The following is a 23689-nucleotide window of genomic DNA, read 5'->3' on the forward strand; positions in this document are numbered from 1 at the left end:
AGGAAGAAATATATTCAGAAACACTGCAAAAAACAAAAGCAAACAGTAGCCTACAAAAATGTCCAAGTAACTGACAGAAAGGCAAGAGAAAAAGAATGAAAAGCAGAGGAAACAAACAGGAAGTGAGTAATATGTCTAAATGTGGTCTAAATATGTCAACTCAAAGACTGGCAGAATATATTAAACAATGACCCAAGTGTCTGCTTGTACAAGAAACCCCTTCAGACACAACACAGGTAGGCAAGAGTGAAAAGATGAAAAGAAGATATGTTATGTTGACATTTAAAAGCAAAAGTAAGAATTGCCATATTATTATCAGATGACACAGACTTCAAAGCAAAGAGAATTACTAGGGATAAAAGGAGAATAGTCTAGTAAAAGATGTGTAAGAACTCTCTATAAAAGACTATGCACACTACTGTGATAAAATGAAGAGGATGAAAATAATCGAGGGAAGTGACATTCCAGGTTGATGGCCTGGAGGTCAATAATATTTAAAAACATGAATCCAATTGCATCTGTCAATTTAATGCAATCCCAGTAGAAACACCAGCAGCTTTTTAAAAACTGGAAAACAACAAACTGATTCTAAGCTTTATACAGAGACTCAAAGTGTCAAAAATAACAAAGATGCCCTAGAAGCTGACCAAGGGTGGAGAACTTATATAGACACCAAGAACTATGAATATATGTTAATTAAGGCATGTGGTATTAGCACAGGATACAAAGAATAAAAATAAGTAGTCCGACCATAGACCTGCATGTACCTGATCTGTGACAAGTGTGGGTCACGAAGTGAAGAAGATGGTATTTTCAATAAATTTGCTGGCTCAATACCTACAAGGATATCTTTGCCTCATCTGCAAAAATCAATTCCAGGTGGAATGCGGAACAGTAAAGCTTTTAGAGGAAAGCAAAGAGAAGTTTTATGACCTTAGAGCAAGCCGGGAAAACCTCTAGCCATTAAAAAACTCAATAAATTCAACTGTGTTGAAATTAAGGACTTTGTGTTAATGTTTAGCCAAAGACACTAGTAAGAGAGGAGATAATGTAACTCACAGTGTAGGAGAAAAAGATCCACAGTATAAATCCAGTTGATTCTCATTATTTGCAGACAGACTTCAGATTTCCAAAGTTGCTTCCTTGCTGAAGCATATTTGTGACCCCCAAGCCAATGCCCATGGCACTCTGTGGTCACTGACAGGCGTGTGCATATGTGAGTCACCTGATGTACACGTCCCTCTGAGGCTGGACAAGAAGCTGCTTTGTTATTAACGCTCACATAGCAAACAGGTGTCCTTCCTGAGGTCTAGTTAGTGCATATTGTTTCCTTGCACTTTTAGCTTTCGTTGTTGATTTCACTCTTTAAAACCATGGGGAGGCCGGGCATGGTGGCTCACACTTGTAATCCCTGCGCTTGGGAGGCGGAGACAGGAGGATCGCGCTGGTTCAAAGCCAGCCGCGCTGGCTTAAGAGATCCTGTTTCCAAATAAAAATATAAAATAGGTCTGGGAGTGTAGCCCGGAGGTAGAAGGGTTTCCAGGAACCCCAGTACACACACACACATACAAAAAAAAACATGGGGCAGTGCTCCAAGAGTTGTGTGCATGTATTTGCCTATCATGTACACTCCATACGATGTCTAATTAAAACGCATGTGCAAGTGTGCCCGCACACACACGTGCACACACACACCGATAGCTGGAAGTGCCCCCTAGGGTCTCTAAGAGCAAGAGAGCGGTCATATGACTTAATGAGAAAACACGTGTAAGAGACGCTTCCTTCACTTGCCAGTTATGTCACCAATGATTTTGAGTTCAATGCTGATGATCAACATATGTCAGCTTCAGAAAACAGACAGGGGAGCATACAAGTCTATTTGTACGTGAGGCCCTCCTGCAACGTGTTAACGTAACATCCACGGGCCGTGTAATGGAGCTAAAGAAACATTGGAAATGCAGCCACATTTGTGGATTCATGAAATGACAACAATTATATCCATTCACAGACATATCAACGTCAATCACTAAGTCAAACATGAGAAGGAGGGAGAGAATGGGGTGGGGCTGGGGAAAGGGCTCAATGAGTGATGTGTACACGGATGCCTCTACCATCTTGTCCCCCACTAAGATGTATGACTACAGTGCACCAATAAAAAAAGCGCAATCACTGTTATACATTCTTATGGACTTTTCTTAACATCCACATAAGAGAACATGTGGCATTTGTCTTTCTGTGTGTGACTTATTTCAGCTGACACAATGCCCTCCAGTTCTATCCGTGTTTCTGCAAATGATAGAAATATAAAATAGTGGTTACTAGAGGTGGAGAAGACGTGAGGGCTGGGCTGGTAGTTGGATAATAGTTATTCAAACACAGTTAGATAGAGGAAATAAGTTCTCGAGATCTACAGCCCACTGTGGGGACTAAAGTGCACAGTAATTTAGTATATGTTTTAGTAATAATTTGAAGAGGGGAGCTCAAAGGCTCCAAATTCAAAGTAATGATAGACGCAGATGTTACTTATCTTGATTTGCCCAGTACACATTGTGTACATGTGTTGAAGGATCACACTGGGTCCCATAAACATGCACAATTATTATTTTTTAGGACTTAAGGAGATGGAAATGTTAACTATTCTGATTTGATCATTACATGCAATACATATGTACTGGATTATCACGCTGTACCTTATAAATCTGTACACTTAAAGTAATAATTTTTTAAAAGTGAAATTAGCAGCCTTGTTCTACAACTGGAGGTCAAAAGGAATTTATGGCTATGTTCTTAGGGCCAGAAAATACTGAAGCCAGCCAGTGCTGGCTGGTTTGCACATTTCAAAAGGCAATAGGATAAGAAAAAGAAACTTTCAGTTCAGGTGTGGTCTGCAGATTAAGAGGCTGCAAGATTATTTAAATACCCATTGAAAGTTATAAAAGGAAAAAGGTTATGTGAAAAGCAGATTTTAAAAGCTGGTAAGACTGGCTTGGTTCATGAGGGCACTGGTAAATGAACCTATATAGCGCAAATATCGTTTTGGTTGGTGAACATGTAACCCAAGGCTTACAGAAGTTAACTCTAGAATAGACTTCACTGGCAACTTGTTTTGGAATGTATAAAGAACTTTTACTACTAAATATGTAGACAAAGAGCACAATAGAAAATCAGCTAAAGACTTGAGCAGACATTTTAAAGGGGGATATAAAAATCAACAGACATATGGCATCTGCCATCTCATTAAATATCTGTAAAATGCCAATTAAAATCACAGTGTGATGCCACTGCCTACCCATCAGAAGGTGCCAAGCACCGCCTTTTAACAAAATAGTCTAAATTAAACTTTGAACTTCGAGGGGAAGCTACCAATCCACGACACATCAATGTATAGCAATATTGCATATTTAAGAATATATATTTATTTCATGAAAGAAAGAGGGGATGGGAATATTAATATTAAAGATGGTCATCTATGGATGGTAGATTACTTTTTCTGTACTTTTTTGGAATATTTCAAGAGACATCCCATAAGTACAATTACTTTTTTTTTTAATTTAAAGTACTGATTTCTGGAAAAAAATGATGACTTTTTTCAGTCACTTTTTTTCTTACTTATCTGGGTTTTCTTTTTATGCCAATAGCCAATTTAAATGTCTCCACAGGGTAGTTGCTGACAGAGAAATTACTTTTCAAATTAGGACTTAAAACGTATTAGAAAGCATTCCAAATGAATTCGGGAAGAAGAGATGGCATCTCATCAAAGTAAACATCCTGATTTCTGTGTTGTAATTTGAATAATAAAAATCTCATCACAGAAATGAGAAGAAAATTGCCTCAGCTATTTAACATTACACAACAGAATTAGCCAAACAATCAATATGGGGGTACCTGCTAGGGTTTTACTATGATATTTTATGGGCAACAAATATCCTGTGTTGCTCCTTGTGGGAAACAAAGAAAGGTAATAGTAGCAAGTTGAGATTTTGAAGATTTGCACTCATCATCACCATCTTCACTGATAATAAAGAAGCTGGATGGAGTAACTGGCTGGCACAGGTCTCAGATCCTACATAGCTCTGCGGCTTTTATAAATTGGTGTCTGGCCGATTGGGGTTGAGGTTCCTGAAGGTGAAGGGTCCTGCCCTGGTCTGGTGGCTGCCCTGCGGAGCCGGTTCTAGACTGCGGGATGACTTCTGGATTTGGTGCCAGCGTCCTAACCGACAGGTGAGTTGAGGGTGCTTACGGGGGACACCACTACCACAGGCAGAGCCACTGCCAGACTTACCCCAGCCCGCGTGGACGGCCAGGCTGCGGGCTCCACCCGCACCCAGGCAGCTCCACATGGAGCAGGCGAGGGGCCTCACCTGCCACGAGAGCTGGGGTAGAGCTGAAGAGAGACAGAAGCCAACAAGTGGAAACTGCTACCCTCCAGGGTGATGTGAATGAGAAGGATAAAATTTCCCTTGGATCAGAAAGGAAATAAACCCGAGCAGAATTTTGGAAATGAGAGTATATAGTTCATCATAAGATGAGAAGGCAGGGAGGCCGCGCAGCCTTCAGAGGGGAGGCCAGGTCATGAGAGGGTCCTTGGAGGACCAGGCCATCCCTGCTCTGCTTGGTGTAATGGCGGGGCAGCGGGAGCTGCAGGACAGTCCTGCCCCTGACCCCACGGTGCCTGGGAGGCTGCGCAGAGAGCAGCCCCTGCACACCCGTACCACTGAGAATCGGTCAGCAGGAACCCACCCAGCCTCCTATGCACCCACAGCCATGTGTGCTTGTGATCTGACATTCTGCTCACGAAAAAAAAAAAAAAATTCACAGAAACCATATTCTGATCCTCTAACGCCCCTCCTCTGAACAGTCTGTCCTGCTGGGGTCTCCTGCCGCTCAGGAGAAGAGGTATTCAGAGCGGTTCTGGCCCCCAAGAGCTGGGCATGTGGTCAGTCACCATGGTTGGAACCTGAAGGAGTCAGCTTCCTCCACAGCCAGAAACAGAGAGCAGGCCTGGCCAGGGGAGGGGTGAGCCTGGGGGATCCCGCCCACCCCAGTCCCCACAGAAGGCCTGTGGGCTGGACACTTGCATGCTGACTTTTGTACCTAGCTTTGTGTGTGTGTGTGTGTGTGTGTGTGTGTGTGTGTGTGTGTGTGTGTGTGCTAGGGATGGAACCCAGGGCCATTCTACCTCCAAACTAAACCCCCAGCCCTATTTTTAATTCCTTATTTAGAAACAGAGTCTCAGTAAGTTGAGGAGGGCCTCACAAGTTGCTGAGGCTGGCTGTGAATCTCAGTTCTCCTGTCTCAGCCTCCCGAATGCTGGGATTATAAGTGTGGGCCACCACGCCCATCTAAGGACTTAGTTTTTGCCGGGCGTGGTGGCGCACGCTTGTAATCCCCGCGCTTGGGAGGCAGAGACAGGAGGATCGCTCAGGTTCAAAGCCAGCTGTGCACGCTGGCTTAGGAGACCCTGTTTCCAAATATAAAATGTAAAAATAGGTCTGGGAGTGTAGCCCGGAGGTAGAAGGGCTTCCAGGAACCCCAGTACCACCACCAAAAAAAAAAAAAAAAAGGACTTAGTTTTTGAGATATCAATATTTTTATATTAAAGAGAAAATGTGTATTATTTTTCAGATTGTAAGATTGGAAAGTAAAGGGAAACATCTGATGAGTAAAATTTAAATAGTCAGTAGCACCCCTGCTCAGAAGAGTAACCACAGTTACCATTTGTGTATGTTTCCTGTTTTAAAAAAATTAATATAAAATATGAGAATAATCTCACATTAAATCTCTAAAGTGGAATTTTAACATTGTGTGGTGTGCTGTCATGAATCTGCTGTTTCATAGTTACTGTTACTGGCTATTCCAATTACTCTGAGTTTTTTTTTTTTTTTTTTTTTTTGGTGGTATTGGGGGTGGAACCCAGGGGCTTTCTATGTTCCAGCTACATTCCCAGACCTATTTTATAGTTTATTTGGAAACAGGGTCTCACTAAGTTGCTGAGATCCTCACTAGGTAGCTGAGGCTGGCTTCGAACCTGTGTGATTCTCCTGTCTCAGCTTCCCAAGTGTGGGGATTACAAGCATGTGCCACCATGCCTGGCTACTTTGACTTTTTTTTTCCGGTACTGGAGATGGAACCCAGAGGCATTCTACCTCCGAGCTACACCCCCATCCCTATCTCTTAGTCTTTTTTATTTTTATTTTTAAATTTTTTGGTGGTACTGGGGTTCCTGGAAGCCCTTCTACCTCCGGGCTACACTCCCAGACCTATTTTTACATTTTTACTTGGAAACAGGGTTTCCTAAGCCAGCGCGCGCGACTGGCTTCGAACCTGCGCGATCCTCCTGTCTCTGCCTCCCAAGCGCGGGGATTACAAGCGTGCGCCACCACGCCCGGCAGTCTTTTATTTTTTATAGCATGTTTTACAATGCCTCGCCGAGTTGCGAAGGGCCTCACTAAGTAGCTCAGGCTGGCCTTGAACCACTATCCTCAGGTCTCTGCCTCCTGACTTTGACTTTTTATTACCACCACATTTCATACTTAAAGAAATGCCCACATGTGAAAAACGTCTCTCTGTACTTCTAATATTTCCTCAAATAGTTCCCCAAAATAGGATTACTGATTGAAGTTTATAATCATGTTAAAGCTTTCTTTACGTATTGTCGAGTTGCTTTTCATGCAGAATATTCCAGATGGCATCCCCACATGGGCGTGGGGGATCCATCTTGTCACAATCAGAAGTGTTGAATATTAACACGCGTGTGTGTTTAATCTTATTAAAGACTAGAGTGGAGGAAAAACCTAATAGCAGAAACATGTCCTTAAAAGGAATGTTATATTTTTATTTTGGTACTGGGAATTGAACCTAGGGGCATTCTACCTCTGAGCTATACCCCACGCCATTTTTATTTTGTTTTGGAACACGGTCTTGCTAAGATGCCAAGAACCTCGTTAAGTTGTTGAGGCTGGCCTGGAAACTGTGATCGTCCTGTTTCAGCTTCCCAGGTACTGGGATTACAAGTGTGTTCCATTGCCCCCAGCTGTACTTTTATTTTTTTGTGTGATTATATCCACACTTCTAAAAATAAGCTTCCTCTCTCTCTCTTTTTGTGGTACTGGAGTAGAACCCAGGGGCTTTCTACCTCCGGGCTATACTCCCAGCCCTATTTTATATTTTATTTGGAAACAGGGTCTCACTAAGTTGCTGAGAGCCTCACTAAGTAGCTGAGGCTGGCTTCGAACCTGTGCGATCCTCTTGTCTCAGCCTCCCAAGCGCAGGGATTACAAGCGTGCGCCACCACGCCCAGGCTTGCTTTCTCTCTTTTTTTCCCCTCCAGTTCATCACACGGAGACACTATCTCTTGACATTAATAACACTGACATCAAAGATTAGGACTTACTCCTTCAAGATGACTCCGATGTCCTTACTTCTAAGATCTGATGATAACGACACAGTTTAATCTGGCTTTAGCGATCTGCTCTCCATCCATTAACCTCAGCCAGCCTCCCAGCCTCTCATCTTGCCCCAACCCCCCCACCCCGGGCTGCAGCTTCCTCCTCGCCCCCTCCCGATTTAACTCGGCTCTATCTATCCTAACATCGAAAGGCTCCCAGCCGAGGACATCAGTCTTCTCTGTAACTGCAGTTGAAGGCTCCATGTATCATCCATAATTGATTAGGGAATTTAAGAGAAAATCAATAAGCAAGTACTTGCCAATCAGCAGAGCAAGCAAATTTGTACTTAAAACCCTTTTCTGTCCAAAAGGAAGGAAAAGAAGAAGAAAAGAAGAAGAAGAAGAAGGAGGAGGAGGAGGAGGAGAAGAAGAAAATGGACAGGGGAGCGTAAGTCATCGTGTTGCTGGAAGGGAGGCTCCGCCGTTTCCTGGCTCCAGTAAAGTACAGGACAAGCTGGTGAGGAAAACAGGATTTTACTCAAAGCTGGCTTTGAGGAAGATGGAGGAGAACTCTCTGCCTCAAAGCTCTGTCTTTAGGGGTTCAGAGGCCTGGGAAGCTTTTATGAGAAAAAAGGGGGGATGCACTGGGACAAAAGGGAGACATTTCATGGGATTGCCTTTCTTCTCTTGGTCAGGAAATTTCTGTTGCCTTGTGATCAAATCGAAGGAAACCCGGACTTCATGGGGCAGCATCTGTCTCTTCGTCTTAGATAAACATGTCCCTTTTTGAGCTGAGGAGGGGAGAGGCTTTGCAAAGGGCTTTCTTGAGAATTTAGAATACCACAGAGCTAGCCAGGCGTGGAGGCACAAACTTGTCATCCCAGTACTTGGGAGGCTGAGACAGGAGAATTGCAAATTTGAGGCCAGCCTCAGCTACTTAGTGAGGCCCTCCACAACTTAGTGAGACCCTCTTTTAAAATAAAGAATAACTTCCAGGAGTGGTGGCGCACGCTTGTAATCCCAGTGTTTGGGAGGCTGAGACCAGAGGATTGCGGTTCGCGGACAGCCTCAGCTACTTAGTGAGGCCATCTGCAACTCAGTGAGACCTGGTTTCAAAATAAAGAATAAAAAATAGGACAGGGATATAGCTTGGAAGTCGAATGCCCCGCAAAAAAAAAAAAAAAAAAAAAAAAAAAAGTCAGGCGTGGTGGAGCACGCTTGTCTCAGCACTTGGGAGGCAGAGACAGGAGGATGGCAAGTTCGAGGACAGCCTCAGTTACTTAGTGAGGCCCTCTGCAACTTAGTGAGACCCTGTTTTTTTTTTTTTCTCATTAAACTTTTGTTTTAATGGGTCTCAAAATTGTGACAGATTTTTGGTCAAGGTGTTTCCATTAAAAAGTACTGATTTTAAAAACTAATAACTTAAAACTGCCACACACACAAAAAAAACCAAATGGTCCACAAAACATTTTCCTTTCCTTCTGAAGGTTTTACGATGCATTGTTATCATTAACCAGTCTTTTACTATTAAACTTAAATGGCCAATTGAGACAAGCAGTTCTGAGACCGTTCTTCCACCACTGATTAAGACTGGGGTGGCAGGTGTTAGGGGTAATATTCATTCAGCCTTCTGAGCTTTCTGGGCAGACTTGGTGACCTTGCCAGCTCCAGCAGCCTTCTTGTCCACTGCTTTGATGACGCCCACAGCAACTGTCTGTCTCATATCACGAACAGCAAAACGACCCAGAGGAGGATAGTCGGAGAAGCTCTCAACTCACATAGGCTTGCCTGGAACCATATCAACAGTGGCAGCATCGCCGGACTTCAAGAATTTAGGGCCATCTTCCAGCTTCTTACCAGAACGGCGGGCGGTCAATCTTCTCTTTGAGCTCAGCAAACTTGCAAGCAATGTGAGCTGTGTGACAATCCAGTACAGGAGCACAGCCAGCACTGATTTGGCCTGGATGGTTCAGGATGATCACCTGAGCAGTGAAACCAGCTGCTTCCACTGGTGGGTCATTTTTGCTGTCATCAGCCACGTTGCCACGATGAACATCTTTCACAGACACGTTCTTGACATTGAAGCCCACATTGTCTCCAGGAAGAGCTTCACTCAGAGCTTCATGGTGCATTTCAACAGATTTCACTTCAGTTGTGACATTGACTGGAGCAAAGGTGACCACCATGCCAGGCTTGAGAACACCAGTCTCCACTCTGCCCACAGGGACAGTACCAATACCTCCAATTTTGTAAACATCCTGGAGGGGCAGCCGCAGAGGCTTGTCAGTTGGGTGAGTTGGTGGCAGGATGCAGTCCAAAGCTTCAAGCAGTGTGGTTCCACTTGCGCTGCCATCTTTACAGGTGACTTTCCATCCTTTGAACCAGGGCATGTTAGCACTTGGCTCCAGCATGTTGTCACCATTCCAACCAGAAATTGGCACAAATGCTACTGTGTCAGGGTTGTAGCCAATTTTCTTAATGTAGGTGCTGACTTCCTTAACGATTTCCTCGTATCTCTTCTGGCTGTAAGGTGGCTCAGTGGAATCCATTTTGTTAACACCAACAATCAGTTGTTTCACACCCAGTGTGTAAGCCAGAAGGGCATGCTCACGGGTCTGTCCATTCTTGGAGATACCAGCTTCAAATTCACCAACACCAGCAGCAACAATCAAGACAGCACAGTCAGCCTGAGATGTGCCTGTAATCATGTTTTTGATAAAGTCTCTGTGTCCGGGGGCATCGATGATAGTCACATAATACTTGCTGGTCTCAAATTTCCACAGGGAGATGTCAATGGTGATACCACGCTCACGCTCAGCTTTCAATTTATCCAAGACCCAGGCATACTTGAAAGAGCCTTTTCCCATCTCGGCAGCCTCCTTTTCGAACTTCTCAATGGTTCTTTTGTCGATCCCACCACATTTGTAGATGAGATGGCCAGTAGTGGTGGACTTGCCGGAATCTACGTGTCCAATGACAACAATGTTGATGGGAGTCTTTTCCTTTCCCATTTTGGCTTTTAGCAGTGGTTTTCACGACACCTGTGTTCTGGCGGCAAACCCGTTGCGAAAAAGCGAGACCCTGTTTTTAAAATAAGAATAAAACCGACTTGGTCATGATGTATTATTCTCTTGATATAGTTTTGAATGCATATAGCTAGTATTTTGTTTAGAATTTTTGCATCTATGTTCATTAAGGTCTGTAGTCTTCCTTTCTTGAGGTGTCTTTTTTTGGTTTGGGGATTAATGTGATACTGGCCTCATAGAAGGAATTTGGGAGAGTTCCATCTCTTTCAATTTCCCGGAATAAGTTATGAAGTATTGGTATTAGTTGTTCACTGAAGGTTTTGTAGAATTCAGCTGGAAACCCATCTGGGCCTGGGCTTTTCTTAGGTGGAAGAATTTTTATTGCCGTTTCTCTTTCCTTGGTTGCTATTGGTTGGTTTAGGCTTGCTATGTCCTCTTGGCTGAGCGTAGGAAGGTTTCTCCCACTCTCCTTCTGGAAGGGGTCTTTGCTGTGACTTCTTTTACTCTGTTCCCCCATCCACAGGCACCTTCTACCTGCATCAGCCTGTCTTAAGCCGTCCAAAAGCTTGGTTATAGCTTCTCTTCTCCTCTTCTCTCCCCCATCCTGTGTGTGTGTGTGTGTGTGTGTGTGTGTGTGTGTGTGTGTGTGTGTGTTTCTAGAGGAATCTTCAATGGGGCTTTAAAAGGGATAAAAAGAGAGGCAGTATTAACTTTTAAATTATTGCTAAAAGTATGGATCATGAAAAGGCCATGCCTTACCTTTCATATTTGCTTACTAGTGAATTTTAATTTTTACCACATATTCACTAGTTGTGTTTCCCTTGTGACTTGACCCTCCCTGTCCTGTGATGACTTAAGTATTCGGATCTTACTATATATATATATATATATATATATATATATATATATATATTTTAAACAATTTGCATGGGCTTTTTAGGTATAAAAAGCCATCCACCTCTGTTAGATGTTTACTGCAATTGTTTTTCAAGGTGTAAATTAAGAGTAATGAATTTCTCTGAAGAGCAAAACCATGACTACCAATGAGCGCTGTAACAGTCAATGCCTTAATTATGTTTTAGATAGCGGTATGACTTGAATGTGTGTGTCTCCCCCGGATTTGTATGTGGATACCTAACTTCTCTTGGAATATTAAGAGATGGGCTCTTTGGCAGGTGATGAGGTTGTTAGGTAACTAGACTGAGAAAGGGAGAGGAGGTGGGATTAGGGCTCCCTGCACTGGGACTGAGAAAAAGTCTCTTCACCTTGAGTGTTGGAAAACTCTGCTCATAAACCTCCTCCTCCATGGCTAGACACCACTTTTATTTTATTCATTTATTTATTTTTGTGGTACTGGGGATGGAACCCAGGGGCATTCTACCTCCGATCTACACCCCCAGCCCTATTTTTTATTCTTTATTTTAAAACAGGGTCTCGCTGAGTTGCAGAGGGCCTCCACTAAATAGTGGAGGCTGGCCACAAACTTGTGATCCTCCTGTCTCAGCCTCCCAAGTACTGAGATTACAAGTGTGTGTCTACTTTCTCAAATCTAAAAGGAGCAAGGTATAAATGGCTTAGGTGGTTTCCAACCACGGTGTATGAGTAGAGCGCTAAGCGACCTGGGTTTGCCTTAGGTACCCTGGGAAAGTTTTCAACATGGTGGGAGCAGTGCAGACACACTAATCCGTGGACCAAAAAGGGCGGTGACCTCTCCAAATGCCTGTGCGTGAGGGGAAGCTTTTCAGACTGAGTAAAATTTGCCACCTGGAAAATTCCAGGCTCTTTTTCACTTCCAGACTGCTTTAGATATGCTCTGGGGTATAACCCTGCCCCTTCACATGGTCTCTTCTCCCCAGACTGTTCACCCAGTTCACTAAATAAATCTCTTATGCTTCTCCTATCCAGGTTTCCCATGAAAAATCTTTCTTTTGAGAAGAAAGAGCAAATCGCAGCTGCTAACAAGGTTATGGAGGTCCCACTCTCATGAAATCAATGCCCTCATAAAAGAAGTTGGGGGAGTCTCTTAGCATTTTCCTCCTTTGGCCCTTCTGCATGTAAGGATGCAGAAAGAAGTACCATCTATGAAAAACGAGCCCTCACCGGCCCCAGAATCTGCTGGTGTCTAGATCTCGTGCTTCCCAGCCTGCAGCCCTGTGGGCGATACGTTCCTATAGTTTATAAGTTACCCAGTCTATAGTAGTCTTTGTTATAGCAGCTGGAACGGACCAATACCCACTAGGATCACAAAGCTGCTCATGGACGCCCTTGAATTTAACACAAAATAACTTGAGCACATTATTTTGAAAGCCTCACTCCAGCTCTCTCTGATTTGGCTGAGCAGTACAGAAACCAGATTAAACGTGGGTAGTTTGAGTTGCCCAGAGAGAATATCATGTGCTCCCTTTAATTATTTGTTACTTAACAACTTGATCTATTTATGTTTATAAGAATCAGGTGGTGCCAATCTGGTTCATGAAAGAGCCACTTGATGGAGTGCCATGTAATTACATAAATCAGCTATTTGTGTTCTAAGCCGAGCTTTGAAAGCTGTTCTAACGCCCTCAATTGTTCCCCACAAGCAAATAGAATTATACCCAGAAACCCAAACTGTCTAAAATAACCAAGGGGCTGCCACAATATTTAAAGGTCAAATGTCTGCTGTAAGAGCCCACACCAGAGCCTGAGCAGCTTTGCTCCCTCAAGTGGGGGATGCGCTCCCTCCATCCCAGAGTCAGGGGTGTGTTTAGAAGTCTGCTCTTCCACAGCACATAGAGGATGAAAGGTTTACTTGGGCTCATGGTTCAGAGGTACAGTCAATAGTCAGCCAACTCCAAGGCAGACATCATGATGGTATGGGGTGCAGCAGAGAACCCAGATCATTTCAGGTGAGCTAGAAAGTAGAGACCATGACAAGATGTGACCACGGCCAGAGATAGTCTGTCTGCAAGGCCACACTCTCAGCGATCCACTCCTCCAACCATGCCCCATCTGCCTAAATGACCACCCAGCGAATCTATTAAATGATTAACTCCCTCAGTGGGTTTACCTACTGACGAGATTAGAACCTGCGTTTAATTATTTCATCTCTGAATACTGTTGCATCAAGGGACACACTTTCAATGCATGAGCCTTTTGCGGGACAGCCCAAACCCAGGCCTTAACTGGTAGATTAAATGAGGTGGCTGCTGTGTTCGTTTTCAGGGGGCTGCCATAACAAAGCACCCCAGCTTGTGTGGCTTCAACAACAGAACCTTGTTCTCGCACGTTCCCGGAGGCTGGAGTCCAAGGCCAAGGTGTGGCCAGGATTGGCTCCTCCTGGCATCTCTCCTTGGCTTGGAGACAGTGTCTTCTCCCTCTTGTCTTCATGCAGTCATCCTGCGTCTGTCCTAACCGGCCCTTCTTATCTGGACATGTCAGATTGGATTAGGGCCACCCTAATGACCTCATTTTAACTTAATCACCTCTTTAAGGACTCTGTTTTCAAATGACAGTCGCATCCCGAGGTCCCTGGGCATTGGGATGTCAACCTGTGAATTTTGGGAAACACGATCCTGCCCGGCACAACCTGGGACAATATGTAATGGAATCTGGTGTTCAGTGTGTGAACCATAAACGTGTACAGATGCTCTAGAAAATCTCAGAGGAACGCAGCAATGAGCAAGAAAGGATGATCAAGGTGCCTTTCCTAAGAAGACCTGGTACTGAGCAGTCCATGGGGCCATGGTGGCTGCGGCTCCTGCATCACCAAGGATCCATGCCTGTGACACTCGGGGAGATGACTTCCTTCACACAATGCCTGGTACAAATAATTGGGATAAATAATCATCATGGCAGCCACAGTGACTTTTTTTTCTTCTTTTTATTATGAAAACAAAACAAATGCCCCCCACAGTGACTTTTGAAACAGAATTTTTCCATCTTTCCTACAAAGCACTGAACCAATGACCACTGAGGAAGGTACACTGCAAGATGTATGCACCCATGACATTTGGTCACCAGAAAGACATTAGCTCTTCAGAGGTGGGACTGTGCCCCAGGGAGCTGACAGAGTGATCCATCTAGAAAAACAGACGCTGAGCATTTGGGATTGTGACCAGCCAGCTCAGCTCCACAGCCTCGCACACGTGGTCGGTCTTCACCACGGGGAATGCCTGCTGCGTTGCCGGATGAGAAGCAGAGCACGTCCAAGTTGGAATGTGGATCCTGGCCTTGGTTCTCCTGTGGACTTCTATGTGATCTTAGGAACGCCTCTTCCCCTGTGTGGACCTTGGTGTTCCCATCGGGAGGAAGAGGATGCTGGCCACAGCGGATTTTAGCAGCAATGAAAGGAGGACGTCCTTCCTCAGGACGGAGGGTCTCCTCCTGGATGTTCTGGCCAATGCTGACTTTTCTCTGCCCCCAATCCAACCCCAGCAAACAGAAGTGGAGGCCAGGCAGTGATATGCCAGGTTCCTAACCAGGATGTCCTCTTCCTAGTAGAAACTTGTTAGTGGTCTAAAGGAAAAAAAGTCTTCAAATCTCAGGAGAAACTTCTTTTAAATAAATGCCTTTACTTTTTCTGATCTTACGTAGTGATAAGGTGTGGTCACGATGACAAAATACCTAAGAAAAATTGAAGAGGAAATATTTGTTTTGGCTCAAGATTGAGCTGGAGGTGAGGCAGACTTGGTGGCAGAGGTCATGGCAGAGCAAAGCTGCTCACCACACAGCGAGAGCACTCGGAGAAGGAGCCAGGACCCGTGAACCCTTCCGGGACATGCCCGAGAGACCTACTTCCTCCAGCCGGCCCCCAGGTCCTACAGCGTCTACCTCCTCCTAACAGTCTCTTCAGTTACGGCCTCATCCATGCCTTGCCAGAGTCCTCAGGACCAAGCCCTACCTCGGGACGCTGCTGCACTGGGCACGCAGACTTTGACACGTGAGCCTCTTGGGAGCATCCCAGACCCAAACAACATAAGGGAAACACTTTTCTTGTGAAACTGGAGCCTGGTGTTTGAAGTCAGTCTATGCACCGCATAAAGCTCACTTTTGTGTCTTCTGTATCTACTTGATGGAAATCTATACAATGGTGCCCCATGCAGCTATCTTTTTTTATTTTTGAGAGCTGATTATTAAACTCTTACCAATACCCAAGTGAGTAGTCTCCTGAAAAACTTTCAGCCACTTTCTTGCTTACAAACATCGATTGACTTTTTCCTGCCGAGAAGGGAGAATTAATTTCCTTAACTCATGATTCAGGAACCTGTCTGAACTGGATTTAACCTCCTGCCCTTTGCCACTATCCTAATGATTTTTCCTTCTCTATTTACACTCTAGTTCCAGTCTCAGAAACTTTTAGTTGACAACTACTTCCAAATCGATGGCTCCAGCCCTGTTCTCTCACACAAATGCTAATTGCCACTCTCTGGGGGCAACTGGATATCCCCATATAAACACGTGGCTGTGTACTACTAATGCCAACCTTATCATTCAAAAACGAGAGTTATGATCTCAAAGACACCGTCTCCCCCCCATACACACATCCCCACTGATCTTCCTCATGCCGATATGTAACATTATATTCAGCATTTCACTGAGCCAAGAATTTAGGAACCATGTTTGTTCATCATCAAGACCTATTGCGTTTGCATTAAAAATCCTGAAAATGATTATTTCTCATTTTTTTAGTGCTACTTTCATAGTCCAAGCTGTTTTATCTCTTATCCAGTTTTGTTCGTGCTTGCATGAAGGAAAGTCCGGTATGTCACATGAACTGGGTGTCATAATGGACTGCAGGTTTACGTCCCCTTTGAATTCTTGGCTGAAGGCTTCCTCCCAAGGTGCTGGTATTAATAGGTGGGGCCTTTGAGAAACGGGTAGGCCATGAGGGTGGGGCTTCATGAATGGAATTGCTGTCATAATAAAAGAGACTCTAGTTGGGGAAGGCAAAGGAGCAAGGAGAGAGGACGGGAGAAACTCATTGAGAGCTGTGTGCAGGTCCCTATCGCATTATGGTGTGAAACTACAGCGTTGATAAAAGTATGTAAAAATATCATACAAAAGAGATTCCCGAGATCTAGGCACCCCTTTTTGTCGTGTGAAGACAGTGGAAAGTTTCCACTTTCCACTTTTCATACCATGTGTGAACCAGGAGATGGGTCCTCACCAGGTACTGAATCTGCCAGCACCTTGGTCTTGGACTTTCAGCCTTTAGAAACAAATTTCTGTCATTTATAAGCTATCTAGACTATGGTATTTAGTTACAGCAACCCAAACACACTAACATGCCCATCCACCAAGTTATGAAATTAGGCATTCTCCATAGCATTCCGTCTTCACACAGTAGTGGCACTTACATGATTGGGCCTGAGCAGGCCCTGAAGATTTATAAATAAGTTAGGGGAAGAAGTGGCCCAATGCTCCTGGTCCATTTCTGCTGTCCTGCCTTCTCTCTCCCAGCCTGCACTGCGGCCTGATGGAGTTCTCTGTGATCAGCTGACAGCGGGAGGGAAGACTTGTGCTTGCTTGGTTTACAGGTGGCTCTGCACAACCTGCAGGTGCCAACCAGAAGCTGTGCATTGCAGCTCCTCCTCTCCAATGTCCCCAAGGGGATGGGAAACCTCCCAGTGGGCAGAGCTCAGAGCAGTGCACCTGGCTCTTCACTTTACCTAGAAGGACAAACAACCCCCTGTGGGATTGCATACCAATCTGCAGGCTGTGGCCAGGGCTTTGGCAGAGTGATCAGACATTTGGAAAGAACTTGAGTGGAAAATTGGTGCCAGGGAGGCGTAAGGGACAGGCATATGGGCTCACCAGGCGGAATGGGCAAAAGCCATAAAGATATTTTAGTCCCCTGTGGATTCCTACCAAGAGTGACCTCAGCAGAGGAGGAATTTGGCAATCCCATGATGAGGAGGACACGCTGCAGATCTCAGGTGGCCTCTTCCCCAGCTACTTGTCTTCATCCAATGGGCTCGTGAGCAAAGCGGCCATGCTGGCAGGGATGGAGGCCTTGCATGGACTTGGCAGCTTGGACGCCCATCCATCAAAGCTAACCTGACTATAGCTACTGCTGAAGGCTGAATATGCCAACAACAGAGACCAGCACTGAGTCCCCAGTGTGGCGCCATTCACAGGTGTGACCGGCCAGCTACCTGCTGGCAGGTTGATTATATTGGACCACTTCCATTATAGAAGAGGGAAGCATTTTGTTCTTACTGGAACAGACATTTCCTCTGGTTATGAATTTGCCTTTCCTACATGTAATGCTGCTGCCAAAACTGCCATCTGTGGACTCCCAGAATGCCTCCCGCGCCATCAGGGCATTCTGCACACTGATCTCATCGAGGAACTCAGCTCAGGTCGAAGACATGCTCGTGGGACTCGCTCTTACGCCAGGTTCCCCGCGCCCTGAAGCAGTTGCCTCCATGGACCAGTGGAACAGCCTTATGAAAGTGCAGCCCCAGCTCCAGGGGCTGGGCAAGGTTCTCCAGGAGGAGATATATACCTTTAGATACATGCTCTGAATCAGCATCCAGGGTAAGACGCTCCCATCCCCCATCCAGGATTTATGTGTCGAGGAATCAAGGACCCCATAAAATGGGAGTGGCATCGCCCACTGCTACCTCTCATGATTCACTAACAATTTTTTTTGCTTCCTGTCCCCAAAACACCATGCTACGCAGGCCTAGAGGGTCTTAGTTCTAGGGACAAGTATGATCTCTCTGGGGCAACCAATAATGACTCCATTGAACTTAAGGGCCATGTTGAATTCCTCAGACCTCTTAGTCAACAAGCAAAGGAGGAGTTCTTGAGCTGGCGGGATGATGGACCCAGACAGCTAGGCTATGACTCCAGAGTGGAGGTAAGGGAGAGCACATCCAGAGCACAGACACCCCTTAGGGAGGCTCTCAGGACTCCGTGCCGTGGTCGACATCAATGGCAACCTAGAGCAATCCAATTAAGGAAAGACTTACTACAGACCCAGATGCCTAGTTGCTTTAGGGATAAACTGCGACTTTCTTATTATCTTTACTTGGAGTTTAAGTATGGCTTAAGATGCTTGAGGTACCAAATCTGCCTGTTAAGTACACAAATTCATAGAAGAACACACACACACATACACACACACACACACACACACACACACACACATTGACCTGGGGCCGCATTGATAAACATCACAGTATTTATATTCCAAAGCAGAGCCTGGGCCAGATTCTCAGCTCTCACTGTTCCAGACCCAGTTACACAGTTTCGTTCAGTTTTTTTTTTTTTTAAAATCCAGTGTCACATTAGTTCAAGATTTTAAAATTGAACACATGTTTTCAAGTATATTTTAAAATATCCCTGACAGTTCCCTTCTAGGATGAAATATGCTTTTAATTTTTTTATTTTATTTTATTTTTTGTGGTACTGGGGATGGAATTCAGGGGCATTCTACCTCTGAGCTACAGGCCCAGCCCTCTTTCTTTCTTTCTTTCTTTCTTTCTTTCTTTCTTTCTTTCTTTCTTTCTTTCTTTCGGATGGAACCCAGGGGCATTCTACTTCCAAGCCCAATAATATATACTTCCAGCCCTGTTTTTTTATTTCTCATTTTGAAACAGGGTCTCACTAAGTTGAAGAGAGCCTCACTAAGTAGCTGAGGCTGTCTGCAAACCTGCGATCCTCCTGTCTCAGCCTCCCAAGTACTAGGATTATAAGTGTGTGCCACCAAGCCCGGCTCAACCACAATATTTAGAGGTGGGGCTTTGGGGAGGTAATGAGTCATGAGGGTGGTGCCTTGGTGTTGGGATCCATGTCCTTTAAGAGGAGATACCACAGAGCTCCTTTACACCAGTGAGGACACAGTAGAAGGGGGCTGTTTGCTAGCCAGGCAGAGACCCCTTGGCAGGAATCAAATCAGATAATACTCTCATGCATTCCCAGCTTCTGGAACGGTGAGGAAAACATTTCTGTTGCTTAAGCTGCTCCATCCATGGTGTTTTTGTTATAGTAGCCTGAACTAAGACCTGCGCATAATCTCAAGGAATGGGTTGAGTCTTTCAAAAATTTTTAAAAATTAAAAAAAAATTAGCCGGGTGTGGTGGCGCACGCTTGTAATTCACGCGCTTGGGAGGCTGAGACAGGAGGATCTCGCAGGTTTGAAGCCAGCCACAGCTGGCTTAAGAGACCCTGTTTCCAAATAAAGATATTAAATAGATCTAGGAGTGTAGCCCGGAGGTGGAAGGCCCCTGAGTTCCATCCCCAGTACCACCAATAAATAAATAAAAAATAAAAAATAAAAATAAAAATGAGTCTTTAAAAAAATTTTTTTTTATTTTTTTATTTTTTTATTTTTTTATTTTTTTATTTTTTTTGAAGATTTAAAGAAGTTTATTAAAAAGATAGAAATACAGAAAATAGGAATACAGAAAATAGTTACAAACCCATGCCAAAATGTCATGAGGGGAGAGGGTAGCCCAGACCAACTCACCACTCCCCAGATACAGCACGTGGACCGGAATTTTTATACCCATGACCTCCATCTTGTTTACATAATTTTGACGTGGTGAACATTCCTGTAAGGTACCTCCCCTTACCCTGTAAGGTACCTCCCCTAGCAAGGTGTGGCAAAGTGTCTCCTTTTATGAAGGTCGACCCCTCCTACCATCTTAGCTGGCTTATCATGTAGATCTGTTTTTATTTTTTATTTTTTTTATTTATTTTTTATTGGTGCAATGTATTCATACATCATAGTGGTATAAAGAAAATACTTTTGTAGACATACATGCACATCTCGCCCAGTTAGCCCCTACCACGATCCCCACCCCATTCCCTCCCCATCCCTCCTTCCCACGCTTGGCTTACTGGTTGACATCTAGTATTATAGCAATTTATACAATATTAACATTGATAATCTCACATAACAGTTTCATTTGTCTGGTACTAAACTTTTGATGACTTAAAGATAACATTTCAATATTTCTTTTTGCTTTCTTTCTTACCAGAGAATATTTTTTCTTTTTTTTTTTTAGGTGAAACTATCATACATTTATTTATTTTTCAGAAAAAATCTATCCTGATATGGAATATGGACTCTAGATACCCAAAACAGTCTCAAAGAAGAACAAAGCTAGAAGATGTATATTTTCTGATTTCAAACCATATAAAGCTACAATAATTGAAACAGTGTAGTACTGTTCTAAAGGCAGATATATAAACCGTTGGAGCTAAATAAAAGCCTAGAGATAAATTCTTCCATACATTGTCAAGTTATTTTTGACAAGGTTTCCACGAACATTTGGTGGAGGAAATACTAGTCTTTTAACTAAATATTGTTGAAAAATAATAATAAATGAAAAAGAATAAAATTGGACCCTTACCTAACACATATACAAATATTAACTCAAAATAGATAAAAGACCTAAATATAAATCTTAATACTATAAGCTTTTAGAAGAAAATCTGGGTCATAAAACCTCACAACATTGAAATTGGAAGTGATTTCTTGGATATGATTTCAATGGCACAGGCAACAAAAGAGTAAACAAACTCCCTAAAAAATAAAAAAATATTGTATATCCAAAGACAATGTAAGCAGAGTTAAAAGTTACTGATCCTCTTCCAAGAGTTCCTCCTATGACCCATTTCTCCCTAACTCTCACATATTAGGGAAAGCATCTGATTTCTTATTTTTTGTGCCTGACTAATCTCACTTAGCATAATGTCCTCCAGTTCCATCCATTTCCCTGAAAATGATGTAATTGAGTTTTTTTTGATGGCTGAGTAAAATTCCATTGTGTACATATCCCACAGTTTTGTAATCCATTCATCTGTTGATGGACATCTTGGCTGGTTCCATAGTTTGGCTATGGTGAATTGTGCAGCTATGAACATAGATACACATGCATTAGTTTGGTAGTTTGGTTTCTTTTCTTTTGGGTAGATACCCAACAGTGGTATTGCTGGGTCAAATGGAAGATTTGTTCCCATTCTTCTGAGGATTTTAAAAAATTTAATGAGTCTTTTAAAAAATTTAAAAAATTTTTCCGGGTGTATTCATTTTGAGTCACCCCCCCCCCCCATGCCATTTTGGCATGGGGCTGTATTTCTATTTTCTGTATTTCTATCTTTCTAATAAACTTCTTTAAATCTTCAGCAACTGTCCAAGCTATGCATATTTATTCTTAGCTTAGGACAAGAACCCGCGGTAATTTTCTGTTTCTGGTCGTTTTGGATTTTTTTATGGGTTGGGGGAAAGTGTGTCCGGGACCCTTGCAGGGGTTCCCGGGGAACAGTTTCCTCAAACCATAGTCAAATCTGTAACATAATTTGGCGCCCAACGTCTTGGGGCAACATGGGGCACGTGGCTCTGTATTTTTACGGGACTTTTTGGCCTGGGGGCCAGTGGGGAACAGCAGCAGTTTTAGCTCCAGCCGGTGAGCTGTTGCGCTTTAAAACAGCTACAGAGCAGCCTTTGCCTCACTGCAGCTCTGAACGTGACTTCCAGGGCATCTCGCCGGTGGTCCTAGTACCACTGCACCCCAAAAGGTATGTACCTTCCTGGAGTGAGAAGTAGTTCCCCCAGAATGACCGTGATCATCCGGCATCTGGGAGGCAATTCTGGCTTCGTGGGGAACCCCCGACCAAGAGATTAGCCCGCAGTCAAATCCCCTCCAGGAAGAAACCCCTTTAAATAGCGTAGGCTTGATAGGCCCAATGAGTGCCCATCCATTCTGCCCACATTACAGATGGAACACTTTTAAAAGCCCCATACAAGGTTAAATCTAAAAGAAAAGCCCATGGCCCGCCTCCAGGAAAAAAAAAAAAAAAAAAAACATTCCCAAACAGAAAACGCCAGCCAGCACCCCTTTTGATTCCATTTCCCTGAGGATTCAGGGAAAACCTTCCCTGAATAGAGGAGGACCGGTCTTCGGTCAAGGGTATACGAGTAGCTGCGCTCCCTGCAAGAACCTCCAAACAAGCTCTCAAGGTCCATCTGTAGGAGAATGTAGGGTAGTCAAGCTTCCAAGACTCCAGACACATCCCAGTGAGGCACTGCACGTGGCAGTCTGCCTTTCTTAAAAAAAAAAAAGGAAAAAAAAAAAGAAAAAAAAAGAAAAAAAGAAAAGGATTCTTAAAGGGATGAAATCCATTTCAAAGATAGTCATGGCAAATGCTGTAATAATTATCCACTTTTGAGTCAGAACTTCCTTATCTGCTCATAATTAATGTTCCTTTGAAGAACAGCCTCGACACTTAAAGGGATAAATATCTCCTCAATTATTTTTTTTTTTTTGGTGGTACTGGGGTTCCTGGAAGCCCTTCTACCTCCGGGCTACACTCCCAGACCTATTTTTACATTTGTATTTGGAAACAGGGTCTCCTAAGCCAGCGCGCGGGGCTGGCTTTGAACCTGCGCGATCCTCCTGTCTCTGCCTCCCAAGCGCGGGGATTACAAGCGTGCGCCACCAAGCCCGGCTCAATTATTTCTTTAATGTACTCAGTCCCTTTATGTTAGGATAAGCAGCCCAGTCATGCCAAAGATGGCGCCTCTCTGGCTTCTCTTCCGGATTGTGCTGACTACCTCGTAGCCAGCCAAAGGGGGCACGGGATGCCCAACAACCAGTCCCCTGATAACACACCCACTGGGGTATGAGCCACCCAATCAGTAAATGCCCCGTACTTTGTGCGATCTTCTGCTGTGAGCGGAAGCTCCCTCCTCCCAGCTGCCTGATATAAAAGGGAGCTGGGCTGTCTGAATTAAGCTTTTGCTTGCTTGCTTGCTTATCTCCGATGGCTGGCCTTGGGTCTTTCCTGCGCCGACCCCTCCCCTTCATTGGTCCCGAAGACCCCCGACCCCCTTCACTTTAAGCAGTGGAGTGCTTCAATGACGCTGTTTTCCTCTTCGGTCAATGTGCACAATCCTTTTGCTAAGGGGATATTGAGAACTCTGAACGAGAAATAAGTAGGCTTCACTCTGCAATTATTTATGAAGTCAACATGAAATTTGGGGGCTTTTTCTTGATAATTAAAGTATGGTTTCAGTGGTTCAAACGAACTGAGGGTTCTTTCATCTGAATTTGTTAAAGACAATGGGTTTTTGAATGAGTATGAGTGAATGGAGCGCTTCTTTTTTTTTTTTTTGGTGGTACTGGGTTTCCCGGAAGCCCTTCTACCTCCGGGCTACACTCCCACGGGCTACACTCCCAGACCTATTTTTTTACTTTTTTATGTGGAAACAGGGTCTCTTAAGCCAGCGAGGCTGGCTCCGAACCAGCGTGATCCTCCTGTCGCCACCTCCCAAGCACGGGGA

The 23689-nt window shown here is 44.2% G+C and overlaps 1 pseudogene across 1 annotated transcript; it reads right to left on the reverse strand.

Moving 5' to 3' along the window:
* Positions 1 to 9009: 9009 nt before the first annotated feature.
* On the reverse strand, positions 9010 to 10398 carry LOC308267153 (elongation factor 1-alpha 1-like; annotated as a pseudogene). The gene has a single exon. The product of its transcript is annotated as an elongation factor 1-alpha 1-like (transcript).
* Positions 10399 to 23689: the final 13291 nt, after the last annotated feature.

The sequence above is a fragment of the Muscardinus avellanarius genome (genome assembly GCF_963383645.1).
Source record: "Muscardinus avellanarius genome assembly, chromosome: 9".
NCBI lineage: Eukaryota > Metazoa > Chordata > Mammalia > Rodentia > Gliridae > Muscardinus > Muscardinus avellanarius.